Source organism: Hippopotamus amphibius, chromosome X (assembly GCF_030028045.1).
Source record: "Hippopotamus amphibius kiboko isolate mHipAmp2 chromosome X, mHipAmp2.hap2, whole genome shotgun sequence".
Lineage (NCBI taxonomy): Eukaryota > Metazoa > Chordata > Mammalia > Artiodactyla > Hippopotamidae > Hippopotamus > Hippopotamus amphibius.
The window spans coordinates 123,009,902-123,024,559 of record NC_080203.1 but is presented as its reverse complement, the minus strand read 5'-3'; the positions used below and the strand labels follow the sequence as shown (position 1 = coordinate 123,024,559).

The 14,658-nt window shown below is 41.4% G+C and overlaps 1 protein-coding gene across 4 annotated transcripts in view; it reads right to left on the bottom strand.

Moving 5' to 3' along the window:
* CTPS2 (CTP synthase 2) overlaps window positions 1-14,658 on the bottom strand; it is a 121,137-nt gene that overhangs the window by 55,263 nt on the left and 51,216 nt on the right. The gene's annotated exons all lie outside the window — the stretch shown is intronic.

The following is a 14,658-nucleotide window of genomic DNA, read 5'->3' as shown; positions in this document are numbered from 1 at the left end:
ACACCCACAAAACATCAGTGCTGCACACATTCCCTTTGACCAGCATCTCAACCTTTCTGTTCATTATCGCCCTCCTAATAAGCCTTGTTAAACACTTTTTTCCCAATCGCCCCTCCAACGAAATTTTAATTCCACATATATATTGTATGTATACGTGTTTATGTACCACATGCATATCTGTGCTTTAGACGTGGTATAAGATGGTTTTTTGACCCACCACCACCCTCTGAAAAGCAATTTTAACCCTCTTGGTATAAGCACATCCGGTAGTGGGTCCCCACAGGAAGAAACCCAGGCATGGCTTTCTTGACAGGAGAGAAGCCATTTTTGACTTAAGGCATTTTGTGATCTAAGCCTGGCCACAATGCTTGTCCTTGAACAGGTCTCAGTAATTAATGACCTTAAGGAAACAATGTAGAAACGAATGACTGTTATCAGGAAAGAGAAGTAACAATAGCAAAGATAATATGTCAGTTGTAAAGACCCCCAGTTCTGTTTCAGTGGTAAAGACTAGCCTGAAGCGCTCAACCACCAGATCAACTGGAATCTGAGGGATGATGATGTTGACCTTTTCTGACCCTCATGACTTCAATCAACTAAAGCTTGGACTCTGAGGACCATCCAAGCCCCTTCATGAATATGCATGTACCCTTAGCTTAAAACTTCCCCAGCTTTGCTATTCAGGGAGACACAGCCTTGGGAAAGATCCCAGGTGTTCTGCTTACTTGCTGCAAGTAATAAATCCTTCTCCCAATATTTGGCTTGGTTGTGCCTTTTGGCTTAACATCCACCAAGAGGTGAACCCAGTTTTCAGGTAACATTGGAAGTGATATCGCATACCTTTGAACAATGTTTTTCAATGTTTTTATTTTTAACTCATGCTCTAGAGCCAAAATTGCCACACTTTACTTTCTGTAGTTGACATCAGAAAGATATGGGATTATTTCCACTTTCAAAATGTAGGAAATGACAATATTAAATGGTTTTCAAACTACATAAGCCCTCCCAAAGATTCCGTTACGACTTTACCCTCAAGCTGAGAATCACTGCCTGAAAAGTACTGCCTTTGACTCAGTTTTTTTAACCTAACAGTTTTTTTCAAGTGTGTGCTGGGTATGTCAGTCAAGTTGGCTGCTGTAATTTTCCTAGTAGCTTCAATAATGCACTTGAAGGTGCTCCAAGGTGGGCACAAGCCCACTCCCCACCTTGTTCACCCCGTAGGGGAGCAGAATTTGCCACCCTAAAAAATGTCTCTTTGGCATATTAATTCTTTTAAGCTGGTTATTTTCTAAGAAACAGCAGACAAGGAAGGAACTCTGAAAACCAAGTAGAAACATTTACACGCGTAAGGAAAATCTCCATTTGTAAGGGTGTCTCCTTGGCTGTACCAGGAAGAGGAGGATGACCAAATCTCTAGAAACTTATCAGTGGAGAAGGCAAAGGCTTACAACTGTATAACAACGTCACTCTTGTTTACTGTGCTTTTCCTGGTCACCTCCCATAACTGACTCCCCACCACCAACAACCTCTTTTGTCTTTAGCTGATGATGGTATTCAAGGTGAAAGCTTTCTCTCCCATGTATTCGTGTTATTAAACTTTTGTTTGATTTTCTCCTGTTAATCCGTCTTATGTCCATTTAATTCTTAGACTAGCCAAAAGAACCTAGAAGGGTGGAGGAAAATGTCTTCCTCCTCAACAACCCAGAGTGGGCAGGCTTGGGGCTGTCCACAGCCTGAGGAGTTGCATCTCAGACAGGCAAGTCCTGGTAACGTAAGAATCTAGAACAAGGCCAGCCAGGGTGGCCCAAAGTGGTCCAGGCATAAATGAGTGAGGCAGTAGATAGTGACTTGAGGGCAAGGTCGGGGGAGGTCATATATTTAAATTTGCTTGAACATGAGCTAAAAAAAAATCTCTGAAAGGACACAGAAGAAACTAGTATCAGTGGTTACATGTTAGGATGAAACCAAGTCCCTCTAAAACTGAATTCCCCTGCCAAGTTTATGATTAACCCCTCTATTTAAACCTTTTTTCCCTTTCTCAACCCCTCTGACCTCAATCCTGTGCTAACTGAACACTAATCACCCAGTGTCAGAGGACTAAAAGTGCTCTTGTCAATAACATCCTTAATGCACTTAGGCTGTTTCTCCAGGGAGATGAGCTAACAGACTACCCCCTTCCCCAGGTCATGGACCACCTGGCCAAAGACTCATAAACCTCAGGCATCCTAATTCCTGAAACTGCAATTAACAAATGTCAGAAGACAATGATTAACCCCAGCTTCTTTGTTCTTTCCCTTTAAAAACCCCTTAACTCAAAGACTAAGTGGGAGTGGATCTCAAGCTTGTCTCCCACACTTTGCTGCAGATACCTACCCTCAGAGTTTGGCTTTCTGCTCAGCGAGCACTCAAGCCCTTGCTGGGTTTCAAGGAAAGGACTAAGCAGATGAGGGAGAGAAGTGTGAGAGCCACTCCTCACTTCATAGCTTATTGCACATTTTTGTTTTTTCAACCCTGTGGATGTGTTTCCCATCAAAAAGAATAAAAGATAAATACAGCTGATTCACTTTGTCGTACAGCAAAAACTGGCACAACAGTGTAAAGCAATTATATTCCAATAAAGAGCTTTAAAAATTTAGAAATTTAAAATTTAAAAATTAACAAAAAAGAATTAAAAGAAATTTGTAAATAAAAAGAAAACTTTTGTAAAACACCATATTATTGCTTTTCATAATGAGCCTCTTTGCATCCTCGTTCTTATTTGGAATAGTCAGAACATACAACTATCTAAATTTTGGAAGTGCATTGGAAGCTATTTCAAACACTCAGAAATTTAACCAGAAAAAAAGAAAAATGAGTTCTAACCCTCCACCAAGAAACAAAGCAGATTTTTATACACCATGAGGGAACGTTTAAACACAATCTGTATCATTCTAATTCAACGTGAGAGCATTCTTATGGAATCAAAAGCCTTAAACACTTCTAATGACTAATTATATTCCACTGTAGGGATACCCCTTAATGGTCTTAACTATTTCCCTATTGTGGGGCATTTATATTACTGTCATTTCTGATTCTTCTAACTAATGTTATAGTGAATATCTGTTCAGGAGAATTTCGGAGAAGTAAATGTCTGAGTCAGAGGGTATAAATATTTTTACGGTTTGTGAAAGAGACCACCTAGTTGATTTCCAAAAGGTTGTATTGATTCATATTCCTACAAACAGGCGGGAGAGCGCCAGCTTCACTCTCCAGACAGCATCCATCAGTCTCAGTTTAACTACTTCATTAATGGCAACGATGTACATCTTTTATTCATTTCTGGTTTTTATCGGAATCCCCCAACAGATGGTACCCAAATTCTGATGGTTCAACTTTCCATATTTCAACTTTAAGATGGTATGAAAGTAATGTGCATTCAGTAGAAACTGTACTTTGATTTCTGAACTGTGATCTCCTCCTGGGCTTGCAATATGCAGTATGAGCCTCTCAGGAGGCTGGGCGGCAGCAGCCACAGCTCCTGTCAACCACGCGATCACAAGGGAAAACAACCGATACACTTACAACCATTCTGCACCCAGACACCCATTCTGGTTTTCACTTTCAGTACAGTATTCAATACATTATGAAACCAAGCAGGACCCTGCAAGGCCCTCCTGGATACAAGCCCCACCCCGTGCCCCTGTTTTTTGTTTGTAGAAAAAGCTTTCATCTCCTAGACCTTCCCCAGGTTCCAAAGAGCAGACCTAGTTAATGATTAGAGAAGTGGAAAATGCAGAAACAAATGAAAGCAGTCAAGCAAATAATAATAGCTTAAGCAACAAACTCACAGGACTCCTAGTTCCTCCTGCAGGGATGCAGATAACAATCTGATACACATCTTTGAGTTGTTCTGCAGAAACTAAGTGGAGGATGTTGACTACATGCTGACCATAAGCACACAGACCCCAGGCTGGCTGGAATCAGAACACTGATAATCGAGATTCCCAAAACACCACCACCAGCAATCAATCAGAAAGAATATCCATGACCTGATCAGGCATCCTAAGACCCTCTCCCATAATGTTTAAAAACTCTTGCCTAAAAGTCATCAGGGAGTTTGGGTCTTTTGAGCACTAGCTGCACATTCTCCTTGCTTGATGCCCTGCACATAAATGCTGCCCCGTCCTTCACCACAACCTGGTATCAGTAGATTGGCTTTGCTACACGTCGGGCAGATGGACCCAAGTTTGGTTCAGTAATAATTTCATGAGATTTTTCAACACTTTATTATGAAATAGGCTTTGTGTGAGATGGTTTTTCCCAACTGTAGGCTAACGGAAATGTTCTGGGCACATTTAAGGTAGGCTAGGCTAAACTATGCTGTTCAGTAGGTTAGGTGAATTAAATGCATTTTTGACTTCCAATATTCAGGGCGTGACCCCATTGTAAGTCAAGGAAGATCTTTATTTCCCCACTGAGTTTATAGCTGGATATTGTTTCGTAAAAGATATTCTTTCTCTTGTTTGACGTACCCTTTCAAGTTCATCATGAGATTGTGAACACCAGGGTGCAGATACTGTACACTGCCTATTGAGTGTCTATGGTGACACGGGGGTTCACTCTTTTGCTTGATCAATATGATGTGTTAATTTAATCCCCAGGATAAGCACACTATCCAGTCATAACTGATTATCCCTTAACGCTGTTAAACACTCTAATATTTTATTTAAGGTTTTTACATCTTTACTAATAACCAACATTAGTCTATAGCTTGGAGTTTTATTTTTTGTTGCAGGTGCTTTGTTGAGTTCTAAGATTTAGGTCATGCTAGCTTCCCATTTTCGCCTATGTTTTCCATCTCAATCAGTTCCTCACAAAATAAATATACACTATCTCTTTCAATTCCAACATATGCAAAGCACCTACTACAGACAAGGCATTATACAAGATGCCTTAAGAGATACAAATTTCCAGACCTCTGAGATCCTAAGTCAGTGATTCTGGGATCAGACCAGGGAAAGGCTTAATCTGAAAAGTAGTATTTCAACTGGGATTTGTAGGAGCAATGTTGAAGAGAACTTCCAGGGAAGGGGCAGCACTGGGCATTGAAAAAGAGAGAAAACACATCAGATAAACATCATGTTGTAAAGAAGGAAGACATTTCCCTCCACCTTTCTAAGGTCTTCTGGCTGGTCTAAGAGTTAAATTGACATGAGACAGATTAACAGGAGAAAAATCAAAAGTTTAATAACATGTATACACAGGAGAGACCCCAGAAAACTGAGTAACTCAGCAAAATGGCCAAAATGCTCACCTTAAATACCAACTTCAGCCACAGACAAGAGGACGTTGAAGGTGGGGAGAGTCAGTTATGGGAGATGACCAGGAAAAGTATAGTCAATAAGGGCAAGATTATGATGCAGATTTGTGCCCTGCCTGAAGTCTTCTCTCCTCTCTCATCCCTCCATCTCCCATGCCAGTTGAATCTTCCTAAAGCACCCATTTCTACTGGAAAGGCTTCAGTAATGAGTACAGTATTTATCAATACATAATATGTCACAGTTGGCAGGTATTATCTTACTCATTCCCTGTTGCCTTCAGGATTAACTTTGACACTGACACTCAAGGACCTCCACAAATTCTCACCAATCTGCTTTACTTCCTTCCACTTCCCTACCAGAGCCATGTGCTTCGGCCATGCTATTTTGTCCAAAGCTTGGACACTGCAGCCTAGCATATGCCTCCCCTCCTTTCAATTAACTCTCCAAGCATTTGACAATCTTCCCCTCTTACTCTAACCCACGGTTTTTCCCCCCATCCCAGATCCTGAATTCTTAAGTATCCCAGATCTACCTGTGCTGTGCAATACTGTGGCCACTAGATTAGGTGGCTGTTGACATTTAAATCAATTAAAATTAAATAAAATTTAAAATTCAGTTCCTTAGCCACCCTAGCTTAATTTCAAGTGCTCCACAGCCCCATGCAGCTAGTGACTGCCATAAAGAATGGCACAGAACCAGAACATTCTCTCATGTCAGAAGTCCTTGTTGTCAGGGCTGGAAGCATTACTGAGGGCGTACTCACATACTGCCCACACATTTGCTTGTATGTTTCATGAGTCTATGTCTTGTGTCTCCAACTAAACTGCAAGCAGGGTTTAGCAGCTGCTCATTTGTAATGCACTATATTCAGAACTGCACTTAAGTGGATGAGTGCCAAATGCACAGTGAGCTTTTTCTTCTTAATAATCTCTTTCCGCTAGAATCCAGTTATTTCTACTGAAAAAAAAAATCTTTCAAGTTGTTGAAATACCTATTCCTAAAGCATTTCCCATTGAGCTAAAGGTACAAAAGCTTTAAAATACATTAGCTTTGAAGTACTCATTTAGTCATTCAGTTATTGTTAAAATTATGGACTACCCTTGTTGATTCACTAATGGGGGCTTACTTCCAGCTGTGCCAACTCCTTTTAAAAAGTAGACTCCAGTAAGGGGTAGGGTTGACTGGAAAAGATGCCCTAGCCATTAGGCAGCAGCCATCATGCCTGGAAGAATTTCTTTCTCCAGATCGAAAGCAGTTACTATGGCCAACAGCCTGATATCAACTCTGAACCCATGGTCCCCACAGAGACAGGATTAAATGACTATTAGGCTCCCAGACTGGTCCATAAAAAGCTATTTTACCCACAATATAGCTGTCTTCCTGACAGCTGCTTTTACGGGAAAAAAAGTTCTTTAGCTCAAACTAAGCTCTAAGTGACTTCTTTAAGATCGTTTTGTTAGTTGGGAGATGCTTACTACAATGTTCTAAATTAAAGCAGTCTTCAAAGTTATACAAGTTGCCTGGAAGGTTACTCTAAGTGATTGTCTGGATTTTTTAACCCTCTTAATTTGCTTTCCATATGAAATCATTGAAAAATAAATGAAAGTAGAAAATATTTCAAACAGGGCTTCAACTAAAGGTAGGAAAATGTTATGCATTAATTATGCTTAATATATAACACAAATTACCCTTCACCTGAATCCATTTTTAATTATATGTGACTAACACAAATCCACTGTGTCAGATATAAAATTAATTATGACTTTGAATATCCTTGAATCAAAAAGATGTAAAAGAAGTCACATCTATGATAAATAACTAAAACTAAAATAAGTATCAAATGTAACAATCTCAAATCTCCATTTGCATCTGCTTAAAATGCTTCACATGACTCACTTTTCCTTACCAATACCACCATCCAAGTGTGTGAAAGGAAAATCAAAATGGAGTCCGTATTGCTAAGAGAACTCTCTATAATGGAGCCAGGAGGCCACTGAGGAAGTGTGACTTATGCACATGTCAATCTGGATGGAATATGACCTTTTGACCTGATGAAGTCATCAGAACTGATACTAAGCAGGAGCCTATGGGGCTCCTGAGCACAAAAGCCTTTCTGTGTCCCACCCCCATTTCTTGATTACAGGAAATAGGCTTCATTCAGCCTCCATGACCTCCCCTGAGTTCCAACAAGCAGGTTCAAACAGTTGCTAATTAGGGAAGGGAGGGGATGTGGAGACAATGGAGTAACAGTCAAAAGAAACAATAGCGCTGCCTTGAGGGAGGGTCCTGGTTCCCCCCATCTAGGGACACACATACATTAAGCCGCCTACATATGAACCTTCAAGTTGCAAACTTTCAAAGATGCAACATGAGGAGCTTAGTAATGAAGACCTGATGGAATTGTGGGCCCAGAGAAAGGACAAAGAGAGACAAGAGGAAGAAGTAACTAAAGAACTGAAGAGATTCAGGACATAGGAAGTGGCAGGAGGATTTTCTTTATTTGAGGAGGCACTGTTAGTTTTTGAGGCACAGGACCCAAGTATAGTACACAAAGGTTGCAGCAGCCGTTCAGAATGCAATCCAGTGCTATCAAATCATCTATGATGAGAAAAAATGAGCTACTACCCAGACATCACTGGGTCGTTTTTCAAGAGGGTAGAGAGTTGGATCTAGCAAGGAACCAGAACTTGTGCCATAAACATCAGGCATGAGTGAAACTGCAGCTGGCTCTCCGTCTCCTACTGCCGACGACCCTTCGGCTCTACCATCTCCCATCTTCTCTCCCTCCTCCAGCTGTTACCAAGTGGAGCTAAATCGGACTCCAAGTTAGATCTGTTTCTTTGACTTTAACCTTTGCTTTTTGTTGCTTTTGTTACTGTAATCACACATGATGGCCTGCCTCCGGGAACACTGCCCCTCTGCCTGAATGTTGAATTAAAGTGCCTCTGTTCAGCCCAAGGCGGGCATTCTGCCCTGCCCACCTGTGTGAATGGCTGAAATTAACATATCCCCTCACTGAGGCTGGCTATTCCCAGAGGTCTTTTGTAAGACTGATGGCCCTTTAACTTTACTTCCCCACAGCCCCTCCCTCTCTGGTTCTATAAAACAAACTAGCATCCAGACCCCAATAAGATGGTTTTTTGAGGAGACATTAGTCTGCCATCTTCTCAGTTTGCTGGCTTTCTGAATAAAGTTGTATTCCTTGCCTCAACACCTCGTCTCTGATGCATTGGCCTGTCGTGTGGCGAGCAGAACGAGCTTGGACTCGGTAACTCTTCTTGTCTGTTCACTGGATGCCAGCCCCTGTATGCCAGCTCTTGTACTGGACTACTGTACTTTTCAAGGTACTCTACTGGAAGATTTAAAATGTTTTATATTTTGTTTTTTTTAATGTATTGTGTGAAAAGTATTATGTGGGAAGACATTCAGGAGCCTTTCTGAAACCTTGAAAATGTTAAAGTATGTGGGCCGAGCGATGGGATTCAGAATGTCCTGCCTGAGCAGTGGAGGAGCTGAGGGTGCGGGGCGTGGAGACTAATATCACCCTGTTTGGTCCTGAAGGATGGCTGGTTAGCCAAAGACGGGTAAGATTCCTCAGAGGAGGAACAACCTAAGACAGGCACAGCCGCAGAGGGGCCAACAGGGGTGGTGCATAGAGCCTTCCTTGTATCACCCTGTTTGGCCCTGGAGGATGACTGGTTAGCCAGAGACGGGTAAGATTCCTCAAGGGAGGAACAACCTAAGACAGGCACCGTCGCAGAGGGGCCAACAGGGGTGGGGCACAGACCCCTAATATCTGAGAGAGGTCTCCTGCCCCCAGGGCTGTTTTGCTCTCCAGCCCCAGCTCAGATCCACACCTGCTCAACTCGGACCCAGGAAGCAAACAAAGATCATTGCCTCAGTCATGTGAGGCCTTTGATTGTTTATGAGTGTAACCTGAGAATGTTAGCCCACGAACTCAATAAAAGCAACCTGGGATGAGTCAGCAGGGCTCTTGATCCGAGAGGTCTTGAGCCCCCTGTCCCACTTTTCTCTTCAGTCTGTGTCTGTGTCTTCTTCAAGCTTGCGGCACCCATCACTCACCTCGAGTCGCCGAGCTGGTCTCAGCAGTATTATAAACCTATTACAGTACAATACTCTTGATATATAGCCGATTGTGTTAGCTGGGTACCTAGGCTAACTTTGTTAGACCATAGAACAAACTGGACTTAGGAATGCACTCCCAGAATGGAACTTGTTCATATGTAGGGGACTTACTGTAACAATATCTTTGAGCTGTTTTGCAGATACTGAAACCCCCACCAGCTGGGGGAAGTTAACTGGATGCTGCCCACAAGCGTGCAGACCCCAGACCAGTTGGAACCAGAAGGTCGATGATGCTGACTCCCTCCCTCCCCACCAACCAATCAGAAGAATGTCCACGAGCTGAGCACGCCCTCTTTGAACCATTCCTATAAAACGCCTCACGACCCCCTCTAGGTGGGTTTTGAGGGTATTAGCCCACTGTGGCCCTCTCTGCCTGGCAAAGCAACAAAGCTATTCTTTCCTACTTCACCCAAAACTCATCTCCGAAATTTAATTCAGTGTCGGGGTACAGAAGCTGTATTCGGCTTCAGAACACCTACCAGAAATTCAAGATACTTATCAGACCCCCTACCCTAAAACAACTCATGATTCCTCAAGGGCAAATGTTCTCTGACTCACATCAGAGTCCATCACAATTCTTACCAGGCAACTTTAACAACCTCTTGGCTTTTTGTCTTTATAAGCCCTGACTCTTTCTCCTCCTAACAACACTCTTCTAGGGTTACCCAAATCTGTGTCTCCCGAATTGCAAATTTTTTTTTTTTTTTGGCCACGCAGTATGGCTTGTGGGATCTTAGTTATTAGGGTCGGGACCCAGGTTCCTGGCAGTGGAAGCACGGAGTCCTAACCAGTAGCAGGGAATTCCCCCCCAAATTGCAATTCTTAAGACCCCAAACAAACTCTTATTTGCAGCCTTCTGAATTATTTTCTTAGTTGGCACAAGTCTGTGTTGATGTGTTTAAATGTGGAACATGGATTCTGTTTTCAGATTCTGTTTCCATATCTAATGTAAATTCAGATTTTTAAAGTTACTATTTTCAATAAACAGAAAAGAAATGCTAAAAATTATGCATATCCACATACCTAAACATCAGATTGAGATCATTCTTCCTATATATATTTCAAAAGCCAAAAACATTCTAAATATAAACTCTACAATGCCACGAGTTATCCTCCACATGAACTGGAGAGATCTGAAGCCAAATTCAAGGGTGTCAGCAGCAGCCATGTGACTGACATATAGTCACAATACAAGTCCGCTACAGCTGTGTTCCTGATACACATTATCTAGAAGGTAGGTGAAGCTACTTTAAAGCAGGCCAAAAAGTCAGACTTGCTGCAGAACCTGAATATTCTGCAAAGTTTTAGAGCCTTCTATTTCACCTTGTGGATTAAGCAGAGAAATGACACAATAAAATAAATTTTACTCTCTCCTGGTACTTCCAGACTCAGAAAGAGTCTACCTTCATTCTTAGAAAAAAAAACTTTTTCTCCTTTTATGTGCATGAGAGACGCCTCCTCTTAGATATCTGTCCTGTATACCATTGTCTCTACTGATTTAATAAGCAACCATAAGACTAATCACGCATGTCAAAGGAGGGTCACGATGGCCCACGAAGGGAAGCAGAATTTGCCACCCGAAAATATGTCTCTTTGGCAGAAAGATATCCTGCGCTGATTATTTTTAAGAAACAGCAGACAGAGGAGAAGCTCTAAAAACAGAGTAGAAGTTACCCTTTTGTTAGAGACATTTGCATTTACAAGGGAAATCTCCATTTGTAGGGGTGTCTCCCTCTTTGTACGAGGAAGAGAAGAGTGATTCTAAATCTCTACAAACTCTTATCAATGGAGAAGGCGTGGACTTAAATCTACATAACAACCTTACCCTTGTTTACCGGGCTTTACCTTGAAAACCTCCCATAAATACCCCCACCCCCAACATCTTCTTTTCTTTTCAGCTGAAGATGGTATTTAAGATGGTGGCTTGGGCCAGTTCAGGGAGTTACTCAGTTTTCCTGGGTATACAGGAGGTATCCATGTTATTAAGCTTTTGTTTGTTTTCCCCTGTTATTCTCTCTTTTATTACAGGGGGTCTCAGCCAAGAATCTAGAAAGGTAGAGGGAAAAATATTTTTTCTCCCCCACACCCATGAAACCGATTTTAGCTACAAATATGCCCTAAAGGAGGCTCCTGATTTCCAAATTATTTACTTTTTTAGCGAGAAGAGCCAGAATGGCCATTATCCACTGTAAGTCATTGTTATTTGCTCAAGTTTAAGTGATTCCCCAGGCTTCCTGGTGTTTGCTGCCTGGTGATTCTATTACCTTAGTCTTTTTGTTTAATAAGACTCCTCCGCATCCTCACAAATGCTGGCTCTTAAGGCTATTTTTCTCCAACGAACTGATTGCAGGCTATAAAGATGTTCAGTAGCAATTATGTTTTATTGTTCTCATCTCACTTATGAGCATAGAAGCTATCAAAATGTAAAACGCACATTTCCTGTGACTTCGCAATTCCCCTTATAAGAATTCATGACATAGAAGTGTGTATGTGTGGCTACAAGGACATATGTACAGATACTAATTTGCAGCATGATTTAAAGCAGCAAATAATGGACACAACCGAAATATTCATCAATATGAGACTGTTTAAGGAATGATGTGTAGAGCAAGGCAAGCATGTAGAAGATCCCTGTGCACCAATGTGGAATGATGAGTACAGAAAGCAAGGGGAACAATGTCTCAGGCGTGCTAGCATGTGTATTTTTTTAAGGGAACATACATCCATATATGTGTGCAGGTAAGTATTTGTATACACACACACACACACACACACACACAGTCTTTGGAAGAATAACAAAAGAAATGGATGAAGGTAGTCAACTCTGGGTAAGGGAACGGAGGTGAGGGAGGTGGGGGCACATGAATGGCAGTTTTATACCTTTTCGGTAGGGCTTAACTTTTTTAATCCTGTGTATAAGTGTTTTAAAAATATACACACGCACAGTAAAGGACAGTCATCGAGGAATTAACCTTGCCAAAGCTATCTGACAGTGGCACCTACTGGTAAAGTCACTTTCCATCCGAAAGTATTCTCTAAGAGAAGAAAACCCAAGGTTTGCCTGGCACAGCCATTTCAGCCATTAGTCAGGAAATATGTTTCTATTAAAGCCTTATAAGGAACTCTTCACTTGTATTAAATCTTCTGAGCATAAGACTTAAAAGTACCATCTGGCTGGGAAGTTATGGTTCATTATAGTCTGAATTGCAAGCTATAAAAACGAGTGAAGAATCTCTCTATATCCTTCCACAGAGTGATATCCACTCCAGCATACAGTGTTAAGTGAAAACAGCATGGTAGAAGGAATGTGCAGAGTATCCTGCCATTTATCTAAGAAGGGGAGGGGTTACAAGAAGACCTACAGGTTTACTTATATTTTAAAAATGGAAAGATAACCCATTAAGAAAAAGAATTAATGACTATGCTGGAGGGGAGAGAACACAACTAGATTTCTCTAAATCAGGGCTTTTCAATGGGGCTATTCTGCCTGTGTCCCCAGGGGACTTTTGGCAATGTCTGGAGGTATATTTAGTGTCACAATTGGGGGTTGGGAGGAGTGTACTACTGACATCTAGTGGGTAGAGGCCAAGGACGCTGCTGAACATCCTACAATGAACAGGACAACTATCTGGCCCCAAATGTCAATAGTACAAATTATATATCTAATAAGGAAATTGTATCTAGAATATATAAAAAAACTCTTACGACTTAATAATAAAATGACAAATAACCCAATTTAAAAGTGGGCAAAGGATCTGAATAGACAGTTCTCCAAAAATGATATATGAGTGGCCAATAAGCATACGAAAAGATGTTCAATATCCTTATGATAGGGAGAGAGTAAAGGGACAAATTAGGTAATTAAATAGTTAATCCCACTAGGGGATTGTAAGTAAAGAAGAAAGTATGGGAGACCCTGTAAGTTAAGACCCTTAAACCACTCAAGAAAGCAGATTTGCGTCACCACAAAGCCAAGCAGGCCTGCTTAGCAACAAAACCATGTAGCAGAAGCAAGAGACATGCCCCATAACAATAAAACAATGGTGGCATGAGACCCACATCCTGCCCAGTGAGCTCAGTAAGTTAATGACCCCTAGGACAATTGTACTAAAACCAAAAATAATTTCTCCATAGTGCCATGACAGTCCTGGCTTGACCATGTAGGGACAAGAAAACTCCCCTGCCCAACTTGGAGGAGAAGCTGATGATGGAAGCCTGATGCCTACTCAAGAATGAGGAAGAAGGTGGTCTTTTCCTCCTCCCCACTTTTTCTTTGATTATAAAACTGTAGCCCACTAAGTTTTCAGCATGCGGTACCCTCTTGCCCACCCACTTGTAAGCCTCACAAGCATCCTACTCTAATACATCACTTCTTATCTATCATTTTGCCTCTCGCTGAATTCTTTCTGCGCTGAGACATAAAGGACCGGAGCTCTTTGGAGCCCCCTGAAACGACACCTATGGGTTTCACTTAGACATCAAGGAACTATCAAAGCCACAGTGAGCTACATCTTCACACCCACTAGAATGGCTACCCAGTCAATCCTTGAACAATGCAGGGCTTGGGGCACTGACCCTCCAAGCATCAAAAATTCAAATATAACTTTACAGTTAGCCCTCGTATCCACAATTCTCCATCCGTGGATTCAGGCTACTGTGAATCGTGTAGTATGTATTTATTGAAAAAAAAAACCCACTTATACGTGGACCTGTTGCAGTTCAAATCTATGTTGTTCAAGAGTCAAATGTAATCAAAAAGACAAGAACAAGTGTTGAGGATATGAAGAAATTGGAACCCTCATACACTGCTGGTGGGAATGTAAAATGCTGCAGCCACTTTGGAAAACAGGCTGGCAGTTCCTCAAAAAATTAAACACACAGTCACCCTATGAGCCACAATTCCACTCCTAGGTACAGACCCAAGTGAAATGAAAACATACGTCCATATAAAACTCGTACACAAATGCTCATAGCAGCATTATTCATAGTAGCCAAAAAGTGGAAACAACAAATGTCCATCAAAGAATGAATGGATAAATAAAATTTGGTATATCCATGTAATTAAATATTATTTGCCAATAAAAAGAAACAAAGTACCAACACATGCTACAAACAGACAGACCTTGACAATGTTATGCTAAGTGAAAGAAGCCAGTCACAAAAGGCCACATATTGTAGTATTCCATTTACAGTTGACCAGCACAGGTTTGAA